Below are 24,291 nucleotides of genomic sequence, written 5' to 3' on the forward strand. Positions count from 1 at the left end.
AATGTTGATTTGTACGTGTTGCCCCACACTTCACACCAATATGTGATATATGGGATTATAAGCTTTTCAATGTTGATTTGTACGTGTTGCCCCACACTTCACACCAATATGTGATATATGGGATTATAAGCTTTTCAATGTTGATTTGTACGTGTTACCCACACTTCACACCAATATGTGATATATGGGATTATAAGCTTTTCAATGTTGATTTGTACGTGTTGCCCCACACTTCACACCAATATGTGATATATGGGATTATAAGCTTTTCAATGTTGATTTGTACGTGTTGCCCCACACTTCACACCAATATGTGATATATGGGATTATAAGCTTTTCAATGTTGATTTGTACGTGTTACCCCACACTTCACACCAATATGTGATATATGGGATTATAAGCTTTTCAATGTTGATTTGTACGTGTCACCCCACACTTCACACCAATATGTGATATATGGGATTATAAGCTTTTAAATGTTGATTTGTACGTGTTACCCCACACTTCACACCAATATGTGATATATGGGATTATAAGCTTTTCAATGTTGATTTGTACGTGTTGCCCACACTTCACACCAATATGTGATATATGGGATTATAAGCTTTTCAATGTTGATTTGTACGTGTTACCCCACACTTCACACCAATATGTGATATATGGGATTATAAGCTTTTCAATGTTGATTTGTACGTGTTACCCCACACTTCACACCAATATGTGATATATGGGATTATAAGCTTTTCAATGTTGATTTGTACGTGTTGCCCACACTTCACACCAATATGTGATATATGGGATTATAAGCTTTTCAATGTTGATTTGTACGTGTTGCCCCACACTTCACACCAATATGTGATATATGGGATTATAAGCTTTTCAATGTTGATTTGTACGTGTTACCCCACACTTCACACCAATATGTGATATATGGGATTATAAGCTTTTCAATGTTGATTTGTACGTGTTACCCCACACTTCACACCAATATGTGATATATGGGATTATAAGCTTTTCAATGTTGATTTGTACGTGTTACCCCACACTTCACACCAATATGTGATATATGGGATTATAAGCTTTTCAATGTTGATTTGTACGTGTTACCCCACACTTCACACCAATATGTGATATATGGGATTATAAGCTTTTCAATGTTGATTTGTACGTGTTGCCCCACACTTCACACCAATATGTGATATATGGGATTATAAGCTTTTCAATGTTGATTTGTACGTGTTGCCCCACACTTCACACCAATATGTGATATATGGGATTATAAGCTTTTCAATGTTGATTTGTACGTGTTACCCCACACTTCACACCAATATGTGATATATGGGATTATAAGCTTTTCAATGTTGATTTGTACGTGTTGCCCCACACTTCACACCAATATGTGATATATGGGATTATAAGCTTTTCAATGTTGATTTGTACGTGTTGCCCCACACTTCACACCAATATGTGATATATGGGATTATAAGCTTTTCAATGTTGATTTGTACGTGTTACCCCACACTTCACACCAATATGTGATATATGGGATTATAAGCTTTTCAATGTTGATTTGTACGTGTTGCCCCACACTTCACACCAATATGTGATATATGGGATTATAAGCTTTTCAATGTTGATTTGTACGTGTTGCCCCACACTTCACACCAATATGTGATATATGGGATTATAAGCTTTTCAATGTTGATTTGTACGTGTTACCCCACACTTCACACCAATATGTGATATATGGGATTATAAGCTTTTCAATGTTGATTTGTACGTGTTGCCCCACACTTCACACCAATATGTGATATATGGGATTATAAGCTTTTCAATGTTGATTTGTACGTGTTGCCCACACTTCACACCAATATGTGATATATGGGATTATAAGCTTTTCAATGTTGATTTGTACGTGTTGCCCCACACTTCACACCAATATGTGATATATGGGATTATAAGCTTTTCAATGTTGATTTGTACGTGTTGCCCCACACTTCACACCAATATGTGATATATGGGATTATAAGCTTTTCAATGTTGATTTGTACGTGTTGCCCCACACTTCACACCAATATGTGATATATGGGATTATAAGCTTTTCAATGTTGATTTGTACGTGTTGCCCCACACTTCACACCAATATGTGATATATGGGATTATAAGCTTTTCAATGTTGATTTGTACGTGTTGCCCCACACTTCACACCAATATGTGATATATGGGATTATAAGCTTTTCAATGTTAATTTGTACGTGTTGCCCCACACTTCACACCAATATGTGATATATGGGATTATAAGCTTTTCAATGTTGATTTGTACGTGTTGCCCCACACTTCACACCAATATGTGATATATGGGATTATAAGCTTTTCAATGTTGATTTGTACGTGTTGCCCCACACTTCACACCAATATGTGATATATGGGATTATAAGCTTTTCAATGTTGATTTGTACGTGTTGCCCCACACTTCACACCAATATGTGATATATGGGATTATAAGCTTTTCAATGTTTATTTGTACGTGTTGCCCCACACTTCACACCAATATGTGATATATGGGATTATAAGCTTTTCAATGTTGATTTGTACGTGTTACCACACACTTCACACCAATATGTGATATATGGGATTATAAGCTTTTCAATGTTGATTTGTACGTGTTGCCCCACACTTCACACCAATATGTGATATATGGGATTATAAGCTTTTCAATGTTGATTTGTACGTGTTGCCCCACACTTCACACCAATATGTGATATATGGGATTATAAGCTTTTCAATGTTGATTTGTACGTGTTGCCCCACACTTCACACCAATATGTGATATATGGGATTATAAGCTTTTCAATGTTGATTTGTACGTGTTACCCACACTTCACACCAATATGTGATATATGGGATTATAAGCTTTTCAATGTTGATTTGTACGTGTTGCCCCACACTTCACACCAATATGTGATATATGGGATTATAAGCTTTTCAATGTTGATTTGTACGTGTTGCCCCACACTTCACACCAATATGTGATATATGGGATTATAAGCTTTTCAATGTTGATTTGTACGTGTTACCCACACTTCACACCAATATGTGATATATGGGATTATAAGCTTTTCAATGTTGATTTGTACGTGTTACCCACACTTCACACCAATATGTGATATATGGGATTATAAGCTTTTCAATGTTGATTTGTACGTGTTGCCCACACTTCACACCAATATGTGATATATGGGATTATAAGCTTTTCAATGTTGATTTGTACGTGTTACCCACACTTCACACCAATATGTGATATATGGGATTATAAGCTTTTCAATGTTGATTTGTACGTGTTACCCACACTTCACACCAATATGTGATATATGGGATTATAAGCTTTTCAATGTTGATTTGTACGTGTTGCCACACACTTCACACCAATATGTGATATATGGGATTATAAGCTTTTCAATGTTGATTTGTACGTGTTACCCACACTTCACACCAATATGTGATATATGGGATTATAAGCTTTTCAATGTTGATTTGTACGTGTTGCCACACACTTCACACCAATATGTGATATATGGGATTATAAGCTTTTCAATGTTGATTTGTACGTGTTACCCACACTTCACACCAATATGTGATATATGGGATTATAAGCTTTTCAATGTTGATTTGTACGTGTTACCCCACACTTCACACCAATATGTGATATATGGGATTATAAGCTTTTCAATGTTGATTTGTACGTGTTGCCCCACACTTCACACCAATATGTGATATATGGGATTATAAGCTTTTCAATGTTGATTTGTACGTGTTACCCACACTTCACACCAATATGTGATATATGGGATTATAAGCTTTTCAATGTTGATTTGTACGTGTTACCCACACTTCACACCAATATGTGATATATGGGATTATAAGCTTTTCAATGTTGATTTGTACGTGTTACCCCACACTTCACACCAATATGTGATATATGGGATTATAAGCTTTTCAATGTTGATTTGTACGTATTACCCCACACTTCACACCAATATGTGATATATGGGATTATAAGCTTTTCAATGTTGATTTGTACGTGTTACCCCACACTTCACACCAATATGTGATATATGGGATTATAAGCTTTTCAATGTTGATTTGTACGTGTTACCCCACACTTCACACCAATATGTGATATATGGGATTATAAGCTTTTCAATGTTGATTTGTACGTATTACACCACACTTCACACCAATATGTGATATATGGGATTATAAGCTTTTCAATGTTGATTTGTACGTGTTACCACACACTTCACACCAATATGTGATATATGGGACTATAAGCTTTTCAATGTTGATTTGTACGTGTTACCCCACACTTCACACCAATATGTGATATATGGGATTATAAGCTTTTCAATGTTGATTTGTACGTGTTACCCCACACTTCACACCAATATGTGATATATGGGATTATAAGCTTTTCAATGTTGATTTGTACGTGTTACCTCACACTTTACACCAATATGTGATATATGGGATTATAAGCTTTTCAATGTTGATTTGTACGTGTTACCCCACACTTCACACCAATATGTGATATATGGGATTATAAGCTTTTCAATGTTGATTTGTACGTGTTGCCCACACTTCACACCAATATGTGATATATGGGATTATAAGCTTTTCAATGTTGATTTGTACGTGTTGCCCCACACTTCACACCAATATGTGATATATGGGATTATAAGCTTTTCAATGTTGATTTGTACGTGTTGCCCGACACTTCACACCAATATGTGATATATGGGATTATAAGCATTTCAATGTTGATTTGTACGTGTTGCCCCACACTTCACACCAATATGTGATATATGGGATTATAAGCTTTTCAATGTTGATTTGTACGTGTTACTCCACACTTCACACCAATATGTGATATATGGGATTATAAGCTTTTCAATGTTGATTTGTACGTGTTACCCCACACTTCACACCAATATGTGATATATGGGATTATAAGCTTTTCAATGTTGATTTGTACGTGTTACCCCACACTTCACACCAATATGTAATATATGGGATTATAAGCTTTTCAATGTTGATTTGTACGTGTTACCCCACACTTCACACCAATATGTGATATATGGGATTATAAGCTTTTCAATGTTGATTTGTACGTGTTACCCCACACTTCACACCAATATGTGATATATGGGATTATAAGCTTTTCAATGTTGATTTGTACGTGTTACCCCACACTTCACACCAATATGTGATATATGGGATTATAAGCTTTTCAATGTTGATTTGTACGTGTTGCCCCACACTTCACACCAATATGTGATATATGGGATTATAAGCTTTTCAATGTTGATTTGTACGTGTTGCCCCACACTTCACACCAATATGTGATATATGGGATTATAAGCTTTTCAATGTTGATTTGTACGTGTTACCCCACACTTCACACCAATATGTGATATATGGGATTATAAGCTTTTCAATGTTGATTTGTACGTGTTGCCCCACACTTCACACCAATATGTGATATATGGGATTATAAGCTTTTCAATGTTGATTTGTACGTGTTGCCCCACACTTCACACCAATATGTGATATATGGGATTATAAGCTTTTCAATGTTGATTTGTACGTGTTACCCCACACTTCACACCAATATGTGATATATGGGATTATAAGCTTTTCAATGTTGATTTGTACGTGTTGCCCCACACTTCACACCAATATGTGATATATGGGATTATAAGCTTTTCAATGTTGATTTGTACGTGTTGCCACACACTTCACACCAATATGTGATATATGGGATTATAAGCTTTTCAATGTTGATTTGTACGTGTTGCCCCACACTTCACACCAATATGTGATATATGGGATTATAAGCTTTTCAATGTTGATTTGTACGTGTTGCCACACACTTCACACCAATATGTGATATATGGGATTATAAGCTTTTGAATGTTGATTTGTACGTGTTACCCCACAATTCACACCAATATGTGATATATGGGATTATAAGCTTTTCAATGTTGATTTGTACGTGTTACCCCACACTTCACACCAATATGTGATATATGGGATTATAAGCTTTTCAATGTTGATTTGTACGTGTTGCCCCACACTTCACACCAATATGTGATATATGGGATTATAAGCTTTTCAATGTTGATTTGTACGTGTTGCCCCACACTTCACACCAATATGTGATATATGGGATTATAAGCTTTTCAATGTTGATTTGTACGTGTTGCCCCACACTTCACACCAATATGTGATATATGGGATTATAAGCTTTTCAATGTTGATTTGTACGTGTTACCCCACACTTCACACCAATATGTGATATATGGGATTATAAGCTTTTCAATGTTGATTTGTACGTGTTACCCCACACTTCACACCAATATGTGATATATGGGATTATAAGCTTTTCAATGTTGATTTGTACGTGTTACCCCACACTTCACACCAATATGTGATATATGGGATTATAAGCTTTTCAATGTTGATTTGTACGTGTTACCCCACACTTCACACCAATATGTGATATATGGGATTATAAGCTTTTCAATGTTGATTTGTACGTGTTACCCCACACTTCACACCAATATGTGATATATGGGATTATAAGCTTTTCAATGTTGATTTGTACGTGTTACCCCACACTTCACACCAATATGTGATATATAGGATTATAAGCTTTACAATGTTGATTTGTACGTGTTGCCCACACTTCACACCAATATGTGATATATGGGATTATAAGCTTTTCAATGTTGATTTGTACGTGTTGCCCCACACTTCACACCAATATGTGATATATGGGATTATAAGCTTTTCAATGTTGATTTGTACGTGTTACCCCACACTTCACACCAATATGTGATATATGGGATTATAAGCTTTTCAATGTTTATTTGTACGTGTTACCCCACACTTCACACCAATATGTGATATATGGGATTATAAGCTTTTCAATGTTGATTTGTACGTGTTGCCCCACACTTCACACCAATATGTGATATATGGGATTATAAGCTTTTCAATGTTGATTTGTACGTGCTACCCCACACTTCACACCAATATGTGATATATGGGATTATAAGCTTTTCAATGTTGATTTGTACGTGTTGCCCCACACTTCACACCAATATGTGATATATGGGATTATAAGCTTTTCAATGTTGATTTGTACGTATTGCCCCACACTTCACACCAATATGTGATATATGGGATTATAAGCTTTTCAATGTTGATTTGTACGTGTTGCCCCACACTTCACACCAATATGTGATATATGGGATTATAAGCTTTTCAATGTTGATTTGTACGTGTTGCCACACACTTCACACCAATATGTGATATATGGGATTATAAGCTTTTCAATGTTGATTTGTACGTGTTGCCCCACACTTCACACCAATATGTGATATATGGGATTATAAGCTTTTCAATGTTGATTTGTACGTGTTGCCACACACTTCACACCAATATGTGATATATGGGATTATAAGCTTTTGAATGTTGATTTGTACGTGTTGCTCCACACTTCACACCAATATGTGATATATGGGATTATAAGCTTTTCAATGTTGATTTGTACGTGTTACCCCACACTTCACACCAATATGTGATATATGGGATTATAAGCTTTTCAATGTTGATTTGTACGTGTTGCCCACACCTCACACCAATATGTGATATATGGGATTATAAGCTTTTCAATGTTGATTTGTACGTGTTGCCCCACACTTCACACCAATATGTGATATATGGGATTATAAGCTTTTCAATGTTGATTTGTACGTGTTGCCCCACACTTCACACCAATATGTGATATATGGGATTATAAGCTTTTCAATGTTGATTTGTACGTGTTGCCCCACACTTCACACCAATATGTGATATATGGGATTATAAGCTTTTCAATGTTGATTTGTACGTGTTACCCCACACTTCACACCAATATGTGATATATGGGATTATAAGCTTTTCAATGTTGATTTGTACGTGTTACCCCACACTTCACACCAATATGTGATATATTGGATTATAAGCTTTTCAATGTTGATTTGTACGTGTTACCCCACACTTCACACCAATATGTGATATATGGGATTATAAGCTTTTCAATGTTGATTTGTACGTGTTACCCCACACTTCACACCAATATGTGATATATGGGATTATAAGCTTTTCAATGTTGATTTGTACGTGTTGCCCACACTTCACACCAATATGTGATATATGGGATTATAAGCTTTTCAATGTTGATTTGTACGTGTTGCCCCACACTTCACACCAATATGTGATATATGGGATTATAAGCTTTTCAATGTTGATTTGTACGTGTTACCCCACACTTCACACCAATATGTGATATATGGGATTATAAGCTTTTCAATGTTGATTTGTACGTGTTACCCCACACTTCACACCAATATGTGATATATGGGATTATAAGCTTTTCAATGTTGATTTGTACGTGTTACCCCACACTTCACACCAATATGTGATATATGGGATTATAAGCTTTTCAATGTTGATTTGTACGTGTTACCCCACACTTCACACCAATATGTGATATATGGGATTATAAGCTTTTCAATGTTGATTTGTACGTGTTGCCCACACTTCACACCAATATGTGATATATGGGATTATAAGCTTTTCAATGTTGATTTGTACGTGTTACCCCACACTTCACACCAATATGTGATATATGGGATTATAAGCTTTTCAATGTTGATTTGTACGTGTTACCCCACACTTCACACCAATATGTGATATATGGGATTATAAGCTTTTCAATGTTGATTTGTACGTGTTGCCCACACTTCACACCAATATGTGATATATGGGATTATAAGCTTTTCAATGTTGATTTGTACGTGTTGCCCCACACTTCACACCAATATGTGATATATGGGATTATAAGCTTTTCAATGTTGATTTGTACGTGTTACCCCACACTTCACACCAATATGTGATATATGGGATTATAAGCTTTTCAATGTTGATTTGTACGTGTTACCACACACTTCACACCAATATGTGATATATGGGATTATAAGCTTTTCAATGTTGATTTGTACGTGTTGCCCACACTTCACACCAATATGTGATATATGGGATTATAAGCTTTTCAATGTTGATTTGTACGTGTTACCCACACTTCACACCAATATGTGATATATGGGATTATAAGCTTTTCAATGTTGATTTGTACGTGTTACCACACACTTCACACCAATATGTGATATATGGGATTATAATCTTTTCAATGTTGATTTGTACGTGTTGCCCACACTTCACACCAATATGTGATATATGGGATTATAAGCTTTTCAATGTTGATTTGTACGTGTTGCCCCACACTTCACACCAATATGTGATATATGGGATTATAAGCTTTTCAATGTTGATTTGTACGTGTTGCCCCACACTTCACACCAATATGTGATATATGGGATTATAAGCTTTTCAATGTTGATTTGTACGTGTTACCACACACTTCACACCAATATGTGATATATGGGATTATAATCTTTTCAATGTTGATTTGTACGTGTTGCCCACACTTCACACCAATATGTGATATATGGGATTATAAGCTTTTCAATGTTGATTTGTACGTGTTACCACACACTTCACACCAATATGTGATATATGGGATTATAATCTTTTCAATGTTGATTTGTACGTGTTGCCCACACTTCACACCAATATGTGATATATGGGATTATAAGCTTTTCAATGTTGATTTGTACGTGTTGCCCACACTTCACACCAATATGTGATATATGGGATTATAAGCTTTTCAATGTTGATTTGTACGTGTTACCCCACACTTCACACCAATATGTGATATATGGGATTATAAGCTTTTCAATGTTGATTTGTACGTGTTACCCCACACTTCACACCAATATGTGATATATGGGATTATAAGCTTTTCAATGTTGATTTGTACGTGTTGCCCACACTTCACACCAATATGTGATATATGGGATTATAAGCTTTTCAATGTTGATTTGTACGTGTTACCCCACACTTCACACCAATATGTGATATATGGGATTATAAGCTTTTCAATGTTGATTTGTACGTGTTACCCCACACTTCACACCAATATGTGATATATGGGATTATAAGCTTTTCAATGTTGATTTGTACGTGTTGCCCACACTTCACACCAATATGTGATATATGGGATTATAAGCTTTTCAATGTTGATTTGTACGTGTTGCCCCACACTTCACACCAATATGTGATATATGGGATTATAAGCTTTTCAATGTTGATTTGTACGTGTTACCCCACACTTCACACCAATATGTGATATATGTGATTATAAGCTTTTCAATGTTGATTTGTACGTGTTACCACACACTTCACACCAATATGTGATATATGGGATTATAAGCTTTTCAATGTTGATTTGTACGTGTTGCCCACACTTCACACCAATATGTGATATATGGGATTATAAGCTTTTCAATGTTGATTTGTACGTGTTACCCACACTTCACACCAATATGTGATATATGGGATTATAAGCTTTTCAATGTTGATTTGTACGTGTTACCACACACTTCACACCAATATGTGATATATGGGATTATAATCTTTTCAATGTTGATTTGTACGTGTTGCCCACACTTCACACCAATATGTGATATATGGGATTATAAGCTTTTCAATGTTGATTTGTACGTGTTGCCCCACACTTCACACCAATATGTGATATATGGGATTATAAGCTTTTCAATGTTGATTTGTACGTGTTGCCCCACACTTCACACCAATATGTGATATATGGGATTATAAGCTTTTCAATGTTGATTTGTACGTGTTACCACACACTTCACACCAATATGTGATATATGGGATTATAAGCTTTTCAATGTTGATTTGTACGTGTTGCCCCACACTTCACACCAATATGTGATATATGGGATTATAAGCTTTTCAATGTTGATTTGTACGTGTTGCCCCACACTTCACACCAATATGTGATATATGGGATTATAAGCTTTTCAATGTTGATTTGTACGTGTTGCCCCACACTTCACACCAATATGTGATATATGGGATTATAAGCTTTTCAATGTTGATTTGTACGTGTTGCCCCACACTTCACACCAATATGTGATATATGGGATTATAAGCTTTTCAATGTTGATTTGTACGTGTTGCCCCACACTTCACACCAATATGTGATATATGGGATTATAAGCTTTTCAATGTTAATTTGTACGTGTTGCCCCACACTTCACACCAATATGTGATATATGGGATTATAAGCTTTTCAATGTTGATTTGTACGTGTTGCCCCACACTTCACACCAATATGTGATATATGGGATTATAAGCTTTTCAATGTTGATTTGTACGTGTTGCCCCACACTTCACACCAATATGTGATATATGGGATTATAAGCTTTTCAATGTTGATTTGTACGTGTTGCCCCACACTTCACACCAATATGTGATATATGGGATTATAAGCTTTTCAATGTTTATTTGTACGTGTTGCCCCACACTTCACACCAATATGTGATATATGGGATTATAAGCTTTTCAATGTTGATTTGTACGTGTTACCACACACTTCACACCAATATGTGATATATGGGATTATAAGCTTTTCAATGTTGATTTGTACGTGTTGCCCCACACTTCACACCAATATGTGATATATGGGATTATAAGCTTTTCAATGTTGATTTGTACGTGTTGCCCCACACTTCACACCAATATGTGATATATGGGATTATAAGCTTTTCAATGTTGATTTGTACGTGTTGCCCCACACTTCACACCAATATGTGATATATGGGATTATAAGCTTTTCAATGTTGATTTGTACGTGTTGCCCCACACTTCACACCAATATGTGATATATGGGATTATAAGCTTTTCAATGTTGATTTGTACGTGTTGCCCCACACTTCACACCAATATGTGATATATGGGATTATAAGCTTTTCAATGTTGATTTGTACGTGTTACCCCACACTTCACACCAATATGTGATATATGGGATTATAAGCTTTTCAATGTTGATTTGTACGTGTTACCCCACACTTCACACCAATATGTGATATATTGGATTATAAGCTTTTCAATGTTGATTTGTACGTGTTACCCCACACTTCACACCAATATGTGATATATGGGATTATAAGCTTTTCAATGTTGATTTGTACGTGTTACCCCACACTTCACACCAATATGTGATATATGGGATTATAAGCTTTTCAATGTTGATTTGTACGTGTTGCCCACACTTCACACCAATATGTGATATATGGGATTATAAGCTTTTCAATGTTGATTTGTACGTGTTGCCCCACACTTCACACCAATATGTGATATATGGGATTATAAGCTTTTCAATGTTGATTTGTACGTGTTACCCCACACTTCACACCAATATGTGATATATGGGATTATAAGCTTTTCAATGTTGATTTGTACGTGTTACCCCACACTTCACACCAATATGTGATATATGGGATTATAAGCTTTTCAATGTTGATTTGTACGTGTTACCCCACACTTCACACCAATATGTGATATATGGGATTATAAGCTTTTCAATGTTGATTTGTACGTGTTACCCCACACTTCACACCAATATGTGATATATGGGATTATAAGCTTTTCAATGTTGATTTGTACGTGTTGCCCACACTTCACACCAATATGTGATATATGGGATTATAAGCTTTTCAATGTTGATTTGTACGTGTTACCCCACACTTCACACCAATATGTGATATATGGGATTATAAGCTTTTCAATGTTGATTTGTACGTGTTACCCCACACTTCACACCAATATGTGATATATGGGATTATAAGCTTTTCAATGTTGATTTGTACGTGTTGCCCACACTTCACACCAATATGTGATATATGGGATTATAAGCTTTTCAATGTTGATTTGTACGTGTTGCCCCACACTTCACACCAATATGTGATATATGGGATTATAAGCTTTTCAATGTTGATTTGTACGTGTTACCCCACACTTCACACCAATATGTGATATATGGGATTATAAGCTTTTCAATGTTGATTTGTACGTGTTACCACACACTTCACACCAATATGTGATATATGGGATTATAAGCTTTTCAATGTTGATTTGTACGTGTTGCCCACACTTCACACCAATATGTGATATATGGGATTATAAGCTTTTCAATGTTGATTTGTACGTGTTACCCACACTTCACACCAATATGTGATATATGGGATTATAAGCTTTTCAATGTTGATTTGTACGTGTTACCACACACTTCACACCAATATGTGATATATGGGATTATAATCTTTTCAATGTTGATTTGTACGTGTTGCCCACACTTCACACCAATATGTGATATATGGGATTATAAGCTTTTCAATGTTGATTTGTACGTGTTGCCCCACACTTCACACCAATATGTGATATATGGGATTATAAGCTTTTCAATGTTGATTTGTACGTGTTGCCCCACACTTCACACCAATATGTGATATATGGGATTATAAGCTTTTCAATGTTGATTTGTACGTGTTACCACACACTTCACACCAATATGTGATATATGGGATTATAAGCTTTTCAATGTTGATTTGTACGTGTTGCCCCACACTTCACACCAATATGTGATATATGGGATTATAAGCTTTTCAATGTTGATTTGTACGTGTTGCCCCACACTTCACACCAATATGTGATATATGGGATTATAAGCTTTTCAATGTTGATTTGTACGTGTTGCCCCACACTTCACACCAATATGTGATATATGGGATTATAAGCTTTTCAATGTTGATTTGTACGTGTTGCCCCACACTTCACACCAATATGTGATATATGGGATTATAAGCTTTTCAATGTTGATTTGTACGTGTTGCCCCACACTTCACACCAATATGTGATATATGGGATTATAAGCTTTTCAATGTTGATTTGTACGTGTTGCCCCACACTTCACACCAATATGTGATATATGGGATTATAAGCTTTTCAATGTTGATTTGTACGTGTTGCCCCACACTTCACACCAATATGTGATATATGGGATTATAAGCTTTTCAATGTTAATTTGTACGTGTTGCCCCACACTTCACACCAATATGTGATATATGGGATTATAAGCTTTTCAATGTTGATTTGTACGTGTTGCCCCACACTTCACACCAATATGTGATATATGGGATTATAAGCTTTTCAATGTTGATTTGTACGTGTTGCCCCACACTTCACACCAATATGTGATATATGGGATTATAAGCTTTTCAATGTTGATTTGTACGTGTTGCCCCACACTTCACACCAATATGTGATATATGGGATTATAAGCTTTTCAATGTTTATTTGTACGTGTTGCCCCACACTTCACACCAATATGTGATATATGGGATTATAAGCTTTTCAATGTTGATTTGTACGTGTTACCACACACTTCACACCAATATGTGATATATGGGATTATAAGCTTTTCAATGTTGATTTGTACGTGTTGCCCCACACTTCACACCAATATGTGATATATGGGATTATAAGCTTTTCAATGTTGATTTGTACGTGTTGCCCCACACTTCACACCAATATGTGATATATGGGATTATAAGCTTTTCAATGTTGATTTGTACGTGTTGCCCCACACTTCACACCAATATGTGATATATGGGATTATAAGCTTTTCAATGTTGATTTGTACGTGTTACCCACACTTCACACCAATATGTGATATATGGGATTATAAGCTTTTCAATGTTGATTTGTACGTGTTGCCCCACACTTCACACCAATATGTGATATATGGGATTATAAGCTTTTCAATGTTGATTTGTACGTGTTGCCCCACACTTCACACCAATATGTGATATATGGGATTATAAGCTTTTCAATGTTGATTTGTACGTGTTACCCACACTTCACACCAATATGTGATATATGGGATTATAAGCTTTTCAATGTTGATTTGTACGTGTTACCCACACTTCACACCAATATGTGATATATGGGATTATAAGCTTTTCAATGTTGATTTGTACCTGTTGCCCACACTTCACACCAATATGTGATATATGGGATTATAAGCTTTTCAATGTTGATTTGTACGTGTTACCCACACTTCACACCAATATGTGATATATGGGATTATAAGCTTTTCAATGTTGATTTGTACGTGTTACCCACACTTCACACCAATATGTGATATATGGGATTATAAGCTTTTCAATGTTGATTTGTACGTGTTGCCACACACTTCACACCAATATGTGATATATGGGATTATAAGCTTTTCAATGTTGATTTGTACGTGTTACCCACACTTCACACCAATATGTGAGATATGGGATTATAAGCTTTTCAATGTTGATTTGTACGTGTTGCCACACACTTCACACCAATATGTGATATATGGGATTATAAGCTATTCAATGTTGATTTGTACGTGTTACCCACACTTCACACCAATATGTGATATATGGGATTATAAGCTTTTCAATGTTGATTTGTACGTGTTACCCCACACTTCACACCAATATGTGATATATGGGATTATAAGCTTTTCACTGTTGATTTGTACGTGTTGCCCCACACTTCACACCAATATGTGATATATGGGATTATAAGCTTTTCAATGTTGATTTGTACGTGTTACCCACACTTCACACCAATATGTGATATATGGGATTATAAGCTTTTCAATGTTGATTTGTACGTGTTACCCACACTTCACACCAATATGTGATATATGGGATTATAAGCTTTTCAATGTTGATTTGTACGTGTTACCCCACACTTCACACCAATATGTGATATATGGGATTATAAGCTTTTCAATGTTGATTTGTACGTATTACCCCACACTTCACACCAATATGTGATATATGGGATTATAAGCTTTTCAATGTTGATTTGTACGTGTTACCCCACACTTCACACCAATATGTGATATATGGGATTATAAGCTTTTCAATGTTGATTTGTACGTGTTACCCCACACTTCACACCAATATGTGATATATGGGATTATAAGCTTTTCAATGTTGATTTGTACGTATTACACCACACTTCACACCAATATGTGATATATGGGACTATAAGCTTTTCAATGTTGATTTGTACGTGTTACCACACACTTCACACCAATATGTGATATATGGGACTATAAGCTTTTCAATGTTGATTTGTACGTGTTACCCCACACTTCACACCAATATGTGATATATGGGATTATAAGCTTTTCAATGTTGATTTGTACGTGTTACCCCACACTTCACACCAATATGTGATATATGGGATTATAAGCTTTTCAATGTTGATTTGTACGTGTTACCTCACACTTTACACCAATATGTGATATATGGGATTATAAGCTTTTCAATGTTGATTTGTACGTGTTACCCCACACTTCACACCAATATGTGATATATGGGATTATAAGCTTTTCAATGTTGATTTGTACGTGTTGCCCACACTTCACACCAATATGTGATATATGGGATTATAAGCTTTTCAATGTTGATTTGTACGTGTTGCCCCACACTTCACACCAATATGTGATATATGGGATTATAAGCTTTTCAATGTTGATTTGTACGTGTTGCCCGACACTTCACACCAATATGTGATATATGGGATTATAAGCATTTCAATGTTGATTTGTACGTGTTGCCCCACACTTCACACCAATATGTGATATATGGGATTATAAGCTTTTCAATGTTGATTTGTACGTGTTACTCCACACTTCACACCAATATGTGATATATGGGATTATAAGCTTTTCAATGTTGATTTGTACGTGTTACCCCACACTTCACACCAATATGTGATATATGGGATTATAAGCTTTTCAATGTTGATTTGTACGTGTTACCCCACACTTCACACCAATATGTAATATATGGGATTATAAGCTTTTCAATGTTGATTTGTACGTGTTACCCCACACTTCACACCAATATGTGATATATGGGATTATAAGCTTTTCAATGTTGATTTGTACGTGTTACCCCACACTTCACACCAATATGTGATATATGGGATTATAAGCTTTTCAATGTTGATTTGTACGTGTTACCCCACACTTCACACCAATATGTGATATATGGGATTATAAGCTTTTCAATGTTGATTTGTACGTGTTGCCCCACACTTCACACCAATATGTGATATATGGGATTATAAGCTTTTCAATGTTGATTTGTACGTGTTGCCCCACACTTCACACCAATATGTGATATATGGGATTATAAGCTTTTCAATGTTGATTTGTACGTGTTGCCCCACACTTCACACCAATATGTGATATATGGGATTATAAGCTTTTCAATGTTGATTTGTACGTGTTGCCCCACACTTCACACCAATATGTGATATATGGGATTATAAGCTTTTCAATGTTGATTTGTACGTGTTACCCCACACTTCACACCAATATGTGATATATGGGATTATAAGCTTTTCAATGTTGATTTGTACGTGTTGCCCCACACTTCACACCAATATGTGATATATGGGATTATAAGCTTTTCAATGTTGATTTGTACGTGTTGCCACACACTTCACACCAATATGTGATATATGGGATTATAAGCTTTTCAATGTTTATTTGTACGTGTTACCCCACAATTCACACCAATATGTGATATATGGGATTATAAGCTTTTCAATGTTGATTTGTACGTGTTACCCCACACTTCACACCAATATGTGATATATGGGATTATAAGCTTTTCAATGTTGATTTGTACGTGTTGCCCCACACTTCACACCAATATGTGATATATGGGATTATAAGCTTTTCAATGTTGATTTGTACGTGTTGCCCCACACTTCACACCAATATGTGATATATGGGATTATAAGCTTTTCAATGTTGATTTGTACGTGTTGCCCCACACTTCACACCAATATGTGATATATGGGATTATAAGCTTTTCAATGTTGATTTGTACGTGTTACCCCACACTTCACACCAATATGTGATATATGGGATTATAAGCTTTTCAATGTTGATTTGTACGTGTTGCCCACACTTCACACCAATATGTGATATATGGGATTATAAGCTTTTCAATGTTGATTTGTACGTGTTGCCCCACACTTCACACCAATATGTGATATATGGGATTATAAGCTTTTCAATGTTGATTTGTACGTGTTACCCCACACTTCACACCAATATGTGATATATGGGATTATAAGCTTTTCAATGTTTATTTGTACGTGTTACCCCACACTTCACACCAATATGTGATATATGGGATTATAAGCTTTTCAATGTTGATTTGTACGTGTTGCCCCACACTTCACACCAATATGTGATATATGGGATTATAAGCTTTTCAATGATGATTTGTACGTGTTACCCCACACTTCACACCAATATGTGATATATGGGATTATAAGCTTTTCAATGTTGATTTGTACGTGTTGCCCCACACTTCACACCAATATGTGATATATGGGATTATAAGCTTTTCAATGTTGATTTGTACGTATTGCCCCACACTTCACACCAATATGTGATATATGGGATTATAAGCTTTTCAATGTTGATTTGTACGTGTTGCCCCACACTTCACACCAATATGTGATATATGGGATTATAAGCTTTTCAATGTTGATTTGTACGTGTTGCCACACACTTCACACCAATATGTGATATATGGGATTATAAGCTTTTCAATGTTGATTTGTACGTGTTGCCCCACACTTCACACCAATATGTGATATATGGGATTATAAGCTTTTCAATGTTGATTTGTACGTGTTGCCACACACTTCACACCAATATGTGATATATGGGATTATAAGCTTTTGAATGTTGATTTGTACGTGTTGCCCCACACTTCACACCAATATGTGATATATGGGATTATAAGCTTTTCAATGTTGATTTGTACGTGTTACCCCACACTTCACACCAATATGTGATATATGGGATTATAAGCTTTTCAATGTTGATTTGTACGTGTTGCCCACACCTCACACCAATATGTGATATATGGGAATATAAGCTTTTCAATGTTGATTTGTACGTGTTGCTCCACACTTCACACCAATATGTGATATATGGGATTATAAGCTTTTCAATGTTGATTTGTACGTGTTGCCCCACACTTCACACCAATATGTGATATATGGGATTATAAGCTTTTCAATGTTGATTTGTACGTGTTGCCGCACACTTCACACCAATATGTGATATATGGGATTATAAGCTTTTCAATGTTGATTTGTACGTGTTACCCCACACTTCACACCAATATGTGATATATGGGATTATAAGCTTTTCAATGTTGATTTGTACGTGTTACCCCACACTTCACACCAATATGTGATATATGGGATTATAAGCTTTTCAATGTTGATTTGTACGTGTTACCCCACACTTCACACCAATATGTGATATATGGGATTATAAGCTTTTCAATGTTGATTTGTACGTGTTGCCCACACTTCACACCAATATGTGATATATGGGATTATAAGCTTTTCAATGTTGATTTGTACGTGTTGCCCCACACTTCACACCAATATGTGATATATGGGATTATAAGCTTTTCAATGTTGATTTGTACGTGTTACCCCACACTTCACACCAATATGTGATATATGGGATTATAAGCTTTTCAATGTTGATTTGTACGTGTTGCTCCACACTTCACACCAATATGTGATATATGGGATTATAAGCTTTTCAATGTTGATTTGTACGTGTTGCCCCACACTTCACACCAATATGTGATATATGGGATTATAAGCTTTTCAATGTTGATTTGTACGTGTTGCCGCACACTTCACACCAATATGTGATATATGGGATTATAAGCTTTTCAATGTTGATTTGTACGTGTTACCCCACACTTCACACCAATATGTGATATATGGGATTATAAGCTTTTCAATGTTGATTTGTACGTGTTACCCCACACTTCACACCAATATGTGATATATGGGATTATAAGCTTTTCAATGTTGATTTGTACGTGTTACCCCACACTTCACACCAATATGTGATATATGGGATTATAAGCTTTTCAATGTTGATTTGTACGTGTTGCCCACACTTCACACCAATATGTGATATATGGGATTATAAGCTTTTCAATGTTGATTTGTACGTGTTGCCCCACACTTCACACCAATATGTGATATATGGGATTATAAGCTTTTCAATGTTGATTTGTACGTGTTACCCCACACTTCACACCAATATGTGATATATGGGATTATAAGCTTTTCAATGTTGATTTGTACGTGTTACCCCACGTTTCACACCAATATGTGATATATGGGATTATAAGCTTTTCAATGTTGATTTGTACGTGTTGCCCCACACTTCACACCAATATGTGATATATGGGATTATAAGCTTTTCAATGTTGATTTGTACGTGTTGCCCCACACTTCACACCAATATGTGATATATGGGATTATAAGCTTTTCAATGTTGATTTGTACGTGTTACCCCACACTTCACACCAATATGTGATATATGGGATTATAAGCTTTTCAATGTTGATTTGTACGTGTTGCCCCACACTTCACACCAATATGTGATATATGGGATTATAAGCTTTTCAATGTTGATTTGTACGTGTTGCCACACACTTCACACCAATATGTGATATATGGGATTATAAGCTTTTCAATGTTTATTTGTACGTGTTACCCCACAATTCACACCAATATGTGATATATGGGATTATAAGCTTTTCAATGTTGATTTGTACGTGTTACCCCACACTTCACACCAATATGTGATATATGGGATTATAAGCTTTTCAATGTTGATTTGTACGTGTTGCCCCACACTTCACACCAATATGTGATATATGGGATTATAAGCTTTTCAATGTTGATTTGTACGTGTTGCCCCACACTTCACACCAATATGTGATATATGGGATTATAAGCTTTTCAATGTTGATTTGTACGTGTTGCCCCACACTTCACACCAATATGTGATATATGGGATTATAAGCTTTTCAATGTTGATTTGTACGTGTTACCCCACACTTCACACCAATATGTGATATATGGGATTATAAGCTTTTCAATGTTGATTTGTACGTGTTGCCCACACTTCACACCAATATGTGATATATGGGATTATAAGCTTTTCAATGTTGATTTGTACGTGTTGCCCCACACTTCACACCAATATGTGATATATGGGATTATAAGCTTTTCAATGTTGATTTGTACGTGTTACCCCACACTTCACACCAATATGTGATATATGGGATTATAAGCTTTTCAATGTTTATTTGTACGTGTTACCCCACACTTCACACCAATATGTGATATATGGGATTATAAGCTTTTCAATGTTGATTTGTACGTGTTGCCCCACACTTCACACCAATATGTGATATATGGGATTATAAGCTTTTCAATGATGATTTGTACGTGTTACCCCACACTTCACACCAATATGTGATATATGGGATTATAAGCTTTTCAATGTTGATTTGTACGTGTTGCCCCACACTTCACACCAATATGTGATATATGGGATTATAAGCTTTTCAATGTTGATTTGTACGTATTGCCCCACACTTCACACCAATATGTGATATATGGGATTATAAGCTTTTCAATGTTGATTTGTACGTGTTGCCCCACACTTCACACCAATATGTGATATATGGGATTATAAGCTTTTCAATGTTGATTTGTACGTGTTGCCACACACTTCACACCAATATGTGATATATGGGATTATAAGCTTTTCAATGTTGATTTGTACGTGTTGCCCCACACTTCACACCAATATGTGATATATGGGATTATAAGCTTTTCAATGTTGATTTGTACGTGTTGCCACACACTTCACACCAATATGTGATATATGGGATTATAAGCTTTTGAATGTTGATTTGTACGTGTTGCCCCACACTTCACACCAATATGTGATATATGGGATTATAAGCTTTTCAATGTTGATTTGTACGTGTTACCCCACACTTCACACCAATATGTGATATATGGGATTATAAGCTTTTCAATGTTGATTTGTACGTGTTGCCCACACCTCACACCAATATGTGATATATGGGAATATAAGCTTTTCAATGTTGATTTGTACGTGTTGCTCCACACTTCACACCAATATGTGATATATGGGATTATAAGCTTTTCAATGTTGATTTGTACGTGTTGCCCCACACTTCACACCAATATGTGATATATGGGATTATAAGCTTTTCAATGTTGATTTGTACGTGTTGCCGCACACTTCACACCAATATGTGATATATGGGATTATAAGCTTTTCAATGTTGATTTGTACGTGTTACCCCACACTTCACACCAATATGTGATATATGGGATTATAAGCTTTTCAATGTTGATTTGTACGTGTTACCCCACACTTCACACCAATATGTGATATATGGGATTATAAGCTTTACAATGTTGATTTGTACGTGTTACCCCACACTTCACACCAATATGTGATATATGGGATTATAAGCTTTTCAATGTTGATTTGTACGTGTTGCCCACACTTCACACCAATATGTGATATATGGGATTATAAGCTTTTCAATGTTGATTTGTACGTGTTGCCCCACACTTCACACCAATATGTGATATATGGGATTATAAGCTTTTCAATGTTGATTTGTACGTGTTACCCCACACTTCACACCAATATGTGATATATGGGATTATAAGCTTTTCAATGTTGATTTGTACGTGTTACCCCACGTTTCACACCAATATGTGATATATGGGATTATAAGCTTTTCAATGTTGATTTGTACGTGTTGCCCCACACTTCACACCAATATGTGATATATGGGATTATAAGCTTTTCAATGTTGATTTGTACGTGTTGCCCCACACTTCACACCAATATGTGATATATGAGATTATAAGCTTTTCAATGTTGATTTGTACGTGTTGCCCCACACTTCACACCAATATGTGATATATGGGATTATAAGCTTTTCAATGTTGATTTGTACGTGTTACCCACACTTCACACCAATATGTGATATATGGGATTATAAGCTTTTCAATGTTGATTTGTACGTGTTGCCCACACTTCACACCAATATGTGATATATGGGATTATAAGCTTTTCAATGTTGATTTGTACGTGTTGCCCCACACTTCACACCAATATGGGATTATAACCTTTTCAATGTTGATTTGTACGTGTTACCCACACTTCACACCAATATGTGATATATGGGATTATAAGCTTTTCAATGTTGATTTGTACGTGTTGCCACACACTTCACACCAATATGTGATATATGGGATTATAAGCTTTTCAATGTTGATTTGTACGTGTTACCCACACTTCACACCAATATGTGATATATGGGATTATAAGCTTTTCAATGTTGATTTGTACGTGTTGCCACACACTTCACACCAATATGTGATATATGGGATTATAAGCTTTTCAATGTTGATTTGTACGTGTTACCCACACTTCACACCAATATGTGATATATGGGATTATAAGCTTTTCAATGTTGATTTGTACGTGTTACCCACACTTCACACCAATATGTGATATATGGGATTATAAGCTTTTCAATGTTGATTTGTACGTGTTACCCCACACTTCACACCAATATGTGATATATGGGATTATAAGCTTTTCAATGTTGATTTGTACGTGTTGCCCCACACTTCACACCAATATGTGATATATGGGATTATAAGCTTTTCAATGTTGATTTGTACGTGTTACCCACACTTCACACCAATATGTGATATATGGGATTATAAGCTTTTCAATGTTGATTTGTACGTGTTACCCCACACTTCACACCAATATGTGATATATGGGATTATAAGCTTTTCAATGTTGATTTGTACGTGTTACCCCACACTTCACACCAATATGTGATATATGGGATTATAAGCTTTTCAATGTTGATTTGTACGTGTTACCCCACACTTCACACCAATATGTGATATATGGGATTATAAGCTTTTCAATGTTGATTTGTACGTGTTACCCCACACTTCACACCAATATGTGATATATGGGATTATAAGCTTTTCAATGTTGATTTGTACGTGTTACCCCACACTTCACACCAATATGTGATATATGGGATTATAAGCTTTTCAATGTTGATTTGTACGTATTACACCACACTTCACACCAATATGTGATATATGGGATTATAAGCTTTTCAATGTTGATTTGTACGTGTTACCACACACTTCACACCAATATGTGATATATGGGACTATAAGCTTTTCAATGTTGATTTGTACGTG

This window comes from Saccoglossus kowalevskii, chromosome 7 (genome assembly GCF_978046115.1).
Source record: "Saccoglossus kowalevskii chromosome 7, keSacKowa6.1, whole genome shotgun sequence".
Taxonomy (NCBI): Eukaryota; Metazoa; Hemichordata; class Enteropneusta; family Harrimaniidae; genus Saccoglossus; species Saccoglossus kowalevskii.